The sequence below is a fragment of the Orycteropus afer genome, unplaced genomic scaffold (assembly GCF_000298275.1).
Source record: "Orycteropus afer afer isolate SDZICR_OR568_19922 unplaced genomic scaffold, OryAfe1.0 scaffold00009, whole genome shotgun sequence".
NCBI classification, from domain to species: Eukaryota; Metazoa; Chordata; class Mammalia; order Tubulidentata; family Orycteropodidae; genus Orycteropus; species Orycteropus afer.
In genome coordinates this window covers 4,895,730-4,903,327 of record NW_006921596.1, presented here as the reverse complement: position 1 = coordinate 4,903,327, position 7,598 = coordinate 4,895,730, and positions in this window count along the sequence as shown.

Here is a 7,598-nt window from a genome sequence, read left to right as displayed (position 1 = left end):
ACAAACTCTCCACAGGCCAAATAAGACATGTCCATGTGTCAAATTTAGTCTGTGGGCTATCAGATTGCAATCTCTGTTCTTGCCCCATTTGGAAATGCAGAGCCACTGTCTCTGGGAGGAGAAAGAAACAGGATGTGAAGCTCAAAGAAGGGGAAATTAATACTAATTGTTTGGCTCATTGGTTGAGACAGGGCATCTTTTTGGTGATCAAAAAGTTCCATCCACTCTCTTTGTTCAGAAACTGCCTATATCAATATAAAGAAAGCTAATAATTTGTAACCTCTCTCACACTTTTTGATGCATTACATTTCACTTCTTGGTGGCAGGCTAAATTAATGCATGAGGCTTTGATGAATGTACAAATATTTACCCAAAATGCAAACACAGCAGAAAATAAAGGAGGGAATAATAAATCAACTTTTCCTTAAACAAACATATCTCTAAATCTGGCTCTCAGTGGTCCAGCCCTTCTATTATTTATTACTCACTGTAACAGCACAGAGTATCTCCCTTGACCCCTTGAAATGAAAGAGTAGCTGTGGGCTGGTAAAGCCCATTCTTCTGAAGGAAGTTCACCTTTACTTGCTTTGGAGGAGGAAGTATACTTCGCTGGGTCAGCCAGTTCTGAACATTCTACCATGTGGGGGACAAGAAATGCTGAGAAGATGTACCTGGGAGTCCCAAGAGGCAGCCTTAAGCCTAGAGACAAGCAGGCCTATGTGCAGGGCTGGTCCAAGAAACACTGATGTCCACATGGACATTTGTCTGCAGGGAAGGGCTCCAACAATGGGAGGGGTCTGTGCTGGGGGCTGTCAGTATCCCCACCATGGGATTGCTGACCGTTTACTACCACCAGCTCCAACCTTTCTCTGGATGATGTGCATCCATGGGAAGTATTAGGGGTGGGGTGGGGATAGAGGAGGAGCGGGAAAACCAGACTCTTTATTCAGTCTCATCATGCAGAACAGTGCTCGTGGTTCCTGGAAGCTGCAGTGTGGACAGAATACTAAATGTGCTGCCTACAAGATAGTGAAGTTAGGTACAGAACACCCAGCATCCGTAGGGTCCAGTGAGGTGCTTGCTAGCCTTGCATGGCAACTAGCTGGGTCTCAAAAGGACACCACTGCCCCTCAGAGAGGGTTGTCATCCCTGGGGAGTAAACCCAGGGCCTCTTGCAGGTGTTCATGGTCACTGCCTAGACTTAGCAAGGTCCCAAATCAATGTTTGAGGCTTATCATAGAAACCTTCAGAGCTTCAATTTCTTTTTCCATATAGTGTAATTGATTAAATAAAACAAAAACAAACAACACCTAGTTTATATGCCTTATGAGCCTGTTGGGAGGATAAAATGTGTGTAAAAATGGCATACATTGCCATAAGGTTTAGGACACACAATGGAAGTGTGGTGTATTAGTTTCCTGCTGCTGCTGTAACAAATGACCACATACTTCGTGGTGTAAAACAACACAAATTTATTTTGTTACAGTTCTGGAGGCCAGAAGTCCAAAATGAGTCTCACTGGGCTGAACTTAAGCAGAGTTCATTCCTTCTGGAAAGACCAGGAAAGAATCAATTCCCTTGACTTTTTGACCTTTAGAGCTTATAGAGGCCACTGGTATTTCTTGACTCATGGTGCCTTTCTTCATCTTTAAAGCCAGCAGTGTAACATCTTCCGATCTCTTCCCGACTCTTTGCTTCCTGTTCTCCCTTACAAGGACCCACAGTTATAATCCAGGATCATCTCCCCATCTCAAGATCCTTGATATACTCACATCTGCAAAGTCTCTTTTGCCATGGAAGGTAATGTATTCACAAGTTCTGGATATTAACATGTGGGCATCTTTTTTTCTTTTTTTTGGGGGGGAGGCATGCCATTATTCTGCCTCCTACAGGTGCTTCACTTGACTGGTGAACTTGGCCATCACCTTTGCCCTCAAGACACACACACACACACACACACACACACACGGAAAGAGAGAGAGAGATTCCTTTGATTTAACAGCTACTGGATCCACTGTATCTGTATGGTATGGTTTTTTCTTTTTCTGTTTTTTTGGATCCCTATGGTAATATGGGTAATATGTCAGGGCCTGGGGAGACCCTGTGAAATAGTGGGTCAGAAGAGATTCAGCTAGGCTATCCACGCTACAGAGTCTACAGTTTGGTTCAGTGTTTCTCAAAGTGAGAGGTAAGGCTACTTGCAGCAGAATCAAATCAGACGGGAGCTGGTTAAATGCATTGAACACTAACTGACCACCCCCACTCCAAAGATTTGGATTTACTAGTGGAGGTTGGAGTCTGGAAACTGTAACATGACCCTCACATTACTCTGAATCCCCTGCAGTGTAAGAATGTTTCTCTTACAGGGAGTTCAACCCTTTACCTTCAGCTGTCCTCTTAGAAAAGCCCCAGGAATTCTCTGGCACCACCCATACGTGCAACCTTGCCCCAGGGGCTTGGCTTGCAGGTGAGGGGCAAAGTTCTTAGGGCTATGACAGGGTTAAACAGCCTCCCCTTAGCTCTTCATCATCCTCTCCTCCCACCTTCACCACTGCTTTCCTCATCAGGCATAGCTGGAGGAGTTAGGAATCCCTGATCACTGTTGTTGTTATGTGCCATCAAGTCGGGCCCGACTCATAGTGACCCCTCCTTGGGTTTCCAAAGCAGTATCACTATGGAAGTAGATTGCCCCATCGTCCTTCCGAGGAGTGCCTGGTGGGTTTGAACCACCAGCCTTCTGGTTAGCAGTCAAGTGCCTTAGACACTACACTACCAGAAAATTGACTCAGTGGCAATGGGTTTGGTTTTCCTTTCTTTCGTCTTTTTTTAATGATTAGCACTCAGCTGCTAACCCAAAAGTTGGGGGCTCAAGGCTATCCAGAGGTGCTTTGGATGGTCTGGCCACCTACTTGTGAGAAATCAGCCACTGAAAACCCTATCAAGCGCAGTGCCACACTGACACACATGTGGTCACCCATGGAAGTTTAACTAGTGGAGAGGAATTATTTCAGAAGCTGTTTGAAGTTGTCCTGCTGCTCTCCCAGCAAACTGCGTGGGTGATGGTGCCTGTGGGGAGCTTTTTGAAACACAAATCTCTTGTCTGAGGAAAAGCATGCATACTTTCTATCCCTGATCAGAACTGTTTTCCCCCCTCTCAAAACAACACAAACATAAGGACACAAGGTAGGGAATTCCAAGTGGCACTAATTTGGTGATAAATTTGCCTTTGTAGAGTCAGAGTTTGGGTGGTCATTTGTTGATTTTTGTTCCCAAACCTCTTGTGTTTAGCATGGGGTACTTGACTACTGATCAAAAAGTTGACAGGCAGCTCAGACCCGCCCAGAAGTGCCTCAGAAGCAAGGCCTGATGACCTGCTTCCAAAATGTCACAGCACTGAAAACCCTGTGGACACAGTTCTGCTCTCCAACACAAGTAGTCACCATGAGTTGGAATGCTCTCGACAGCAGTTGGCTTTAGTTATTTATTTAATGTTTTTGGTAACAGCACCATTATTTTCTTTTAGAGATTTCCTGTCATCAATGCATATAATCTAGGAGTGACTAGCAGTGGAGAGGCCTGGTCAGGGGGTGGCTATGTTACAAAGCCAGGCCCCTGGGTCTGTCTCCCTGGAATCTGAACCCTGAGCTGAGTGACAAAAGAATGAGAGCTTATTTGTTTCAACATGGGTGGGCTGTTCTCTCTGACTTGCTACCAGATTTCATGAGATAGTGGGTCAGAAAAGATTCAGCTAGGCTATCATTGCTACAGAGTCCACAGTTTGGTTCAGTGTTTCTCAAAGTGAGAGGTTTCTTAATTTACAATCCAAACATAAGGGCTTTTTCAGCTTTTTTTCCCACTCTGGTGATTGCCCCATAGCCTTCTATCAGATCTCATTTTTGCTTAAGTCAGTCAGAGTAGGTTTCTGTTGCTTGCAACCTCAGAATTCTGATGGATACATAAAGGTGGGTTCCTAACTCAGCTCCAGAAAAATAATACAATCCTGAATCAAAATCCTTTAGAGATCTCTCTCTCCCTATCTCACTCTCTGTGTGTGTGTCTCTAACTTTCTTCTTTGTTGACTCTCTGGGCACTCGGTGTCTGTTCTAATCGTTGTGAAGTTGTTGGCTTATTGTTCCAACTGCAGTTGTGGCCTGGGTGAAGACAACTCTGGGGCAGGGAAAGATCAGCATCATGCTGCTGCCCTATCAGAGTTATGATTTCCTTTCATGCAGCGTCTGTGAGACTTTCGGACTAATCATTTCTCCTCTCTGGGCTGTTGACCTCTCCTGTCACTGACTCCACTGTTCCAAACGCTGGCTTTCATTTTCTTCTTCCCTATGCAAGACCTTTGCACTCATCGTTCCCTTCAAACGTTGTTCCTGTGTCTGCTCCTTCACGTCATGCAAGTGTCCACTGAAGTGTTGCCTTCTCAGACAGGCTGCCTTAGTCCCCCCTAGAGTGTAGTGCCTCCTCCCCTGCCCCTTGGTCACTCTCCTTTATGTAACTTGGTTTTACTGCCTTCATGCATTTCTCACTCTCTGAAACTGTCTCATTATTTGTTTACATGTCCCCCCCTCCAGTCAAATGTAACCTCCATGAGAGCAGGACATTGTCTGCCTCCTTCACAGTGGTTCCCTTCACCATGTTAGCACAGGGGTGGTCATAGCAGGTTCTCCGTAGATTCCATGTCTGGATTATGCCTTTCTGTAAAAGTCCCCTAAGAGTCTGTTTCCTTTGCTGTGGGAGAGACCAACAGTGTGGCTATGAGCAGGACAAAGGTCTTTCCACCTGAAGTTAGACCTAGATCTTTAAACTCTGAGTGCACATTCTCTTTCTTCTCCCCATTCCCAGTCTGAAAAAGTTTATTTATTTATCTGCTGCTTCTCCCCTCTAAAAATTGAGTTCCCATTATATATGAGAAGAGGAGGCACAGATACTGTTATTTCAGAAAAGAACTCCAATTTTCTTTTGGCAATTTAGCCCCTCTGATGCTTTGTCCTCCTCGCTAATCATGCCTTGCCTCTCTGTGCTTTTGGCTGAACACAAAAGCAAGGACTACAGGGCCTGCTTGGCCAGAGAAAGGGATGGGCTTCAAATGCAGCCTGGGAATTGTGTGGGTTCTTAGCCAACAGAGTGCACTTTCAAAGACCCCAGTAGAAAATGGGAGCCGTTAACATCACCAGAATTGGCTGGGCCCTTCTAGTGTTCCTGAATCAGGAGGGATCATTTTTGCAGAAAGAAGTGCTGAGCAAAGCTGGTTGGTACATCTTGAGCTGGGGCATCTCTGCATGCATCTTGATTGAATGAACCCTTCCGTTTCTCCTGGTTCCCTATTTTTTCTTTCCTCTCCCCATCTTTTCCTTCCCCATCCTCCTCTTACCTCTCCTCCCCCCTTCTTACCTCCCTTTCTTTATATTATGCACTTTTAAAGGTCCCCCCCCCAGGGGTAGCAACATTGGCTTTTTTAAATTATTATTTATTTATTTTTATTTTGTGGACTGGCCTGGGAAGGCATTATTTTCCCATTTTGAATAGTGGTATATTGACCACCACCATTCAATACACTCTTCAGACATCTCTTGAGTTCCTACACTATGATTTTCCATACCAGTTTCTGTGGTTTCTGTCCCATGAACATTCCAACTCTGAGTCTTCCACAGAGGAAGGACATTTCCTTGGGAGGGCTCGTTCACCAGCCTCTGATTGGCTGGCCTATTTCAGAGTCAGACTTTTAAAAAGGAGCTGTCTTCAGAGTTTGTATATTGTTTTCCCTCAGAGACCCTGTAGCTCTAAGCTAAAATTCTAAGTTTTAAACCTGGTCCTTGGCTTAGGCAGATTCTTTGTCCACCTCCTTTTCTTTTTCATTATTACTCTAACATATGTGTGCTGAATATTTTATATGGATAGATTATCTCATATAATGCTTACAAAAACCCTGTGAGCAATTTTGGCATTCAGTAATGGAAGCCAGATAAAAATTTCCCAGCAAATTAGGAAGGAGATCAATTCCTCCATCTGATAATTGGCATAACCAAGCTATCTGCAGCTAGTGTCATACTTAAAGATGAAAGACTAAGCACTTTTCCCAGGAACAAGGGAAGGATGTCTCTTCTGACCACTTATATTCAACATTGCACTATAAATTCTAACTAGAGGATCAGTCAAAATAAATAAATAAAAGGGGTGATGATAGGAAAGAAATAGAAATAATCTTTATTTGCAGATGGCATGATAGAGAATGTTAAGCGATCTAGAAATCTACAAAAAAAAAAACTAGAAAAATAAGTGAATTTATAAAAAAAAATATATGCTACCAGCAAACAATTAGAATATACTATATTTCTATTTGAAATATCATCAGAAACTTATTTAGTAGTAGGTTTAACAGAAGAGATGTAAGATATGAACAACCATAAAAGGTCAGAAACTTCATTCTAATTTAACGTATTAAAACATTCTGGTTGGTCCCACAAGAGTTTCTAACTGAGGAACTTCATCTCTGTGAAAAGCCCAAGGGAAAGCAACAAGCTTGGGTGCGAGTTATGGACCCAGGGGCATATGTAAAACCCACAACCCAAATCCATTGCCATAGAGTCAGTTCTGACTCAGAGTGACCGTACAGGGTTTTCAAGGCTGTAAACCTTTAATGGAAGCAGACTGCCATATTTTTCTCTCATAGAGCAGCTGGTGGATTTGAACCACCAACCTTTCTGTTAGGAGCCAAGCTCTTAACCACTGCATCAGCCACTAGGGCTCCTCTAGATGTACGTAGGTACCAAGATATGTGGCATTAAAAATCCCTGCAAGTTCATGGAAAAATAAACAAGTTAGGGAGTGGACAACTTTTTTTTTTCTTTTTCATTTTATAAAACAATTCTGTCACCTCCTTTGAATAAAGAACTATTGCAGCTCAAATTACAGAAAATGTTTTGATTTTCAGGGACTCTACCACATTAATCTATGGGCAGCACCAGAGTCTGGTCCATCTAGACAAACAAGTAGAGGAGTAGTTGCTCTTGTTGTTTTAGTTTAATTGATTTTCTTGTGGTTATCAAAGCATACTTTGATATTTTTTTCAAAGTAGTACAGTGCTTTTCCAAAGAAAATTTGGAAAATACAGATAATATAAAACAAAAAAATAATAACCTGCAATCCTATAACCATTCACAAGTTCTATCAATACTTTTGTGAAGTGTTTTTACATAATTTTCTTCTGATCTAATTTATATTTTATATTCATCATATATGCTATATAAAAGGAGCTCTGGTGGTACAGTGCCTAAGGCATTTGATTGCTACCCAAAAGGGTGGTGGTTCAAACCCACCAGCCACTCCTCTGAAGGAACACTGGGCAATCTACTTCCATACTGATATCACCTTGGGTCGCTATGAGTCACAATCAACTCAACGGCAGTGAGTTTGGGTTGCTTTGGTTTATGTTGTATATCATATATATTTTGATGTAAATTCTTTCTAATCTGTTTTTAGTCCTATATTATGTAGTATGATACAGTTTTTTTCCCTTAATATTTTAGCATGAGCTTAAAATTTTTAGCATGACCTTAAAAATGCCTTATGCACATTTATTTTATGTTTAA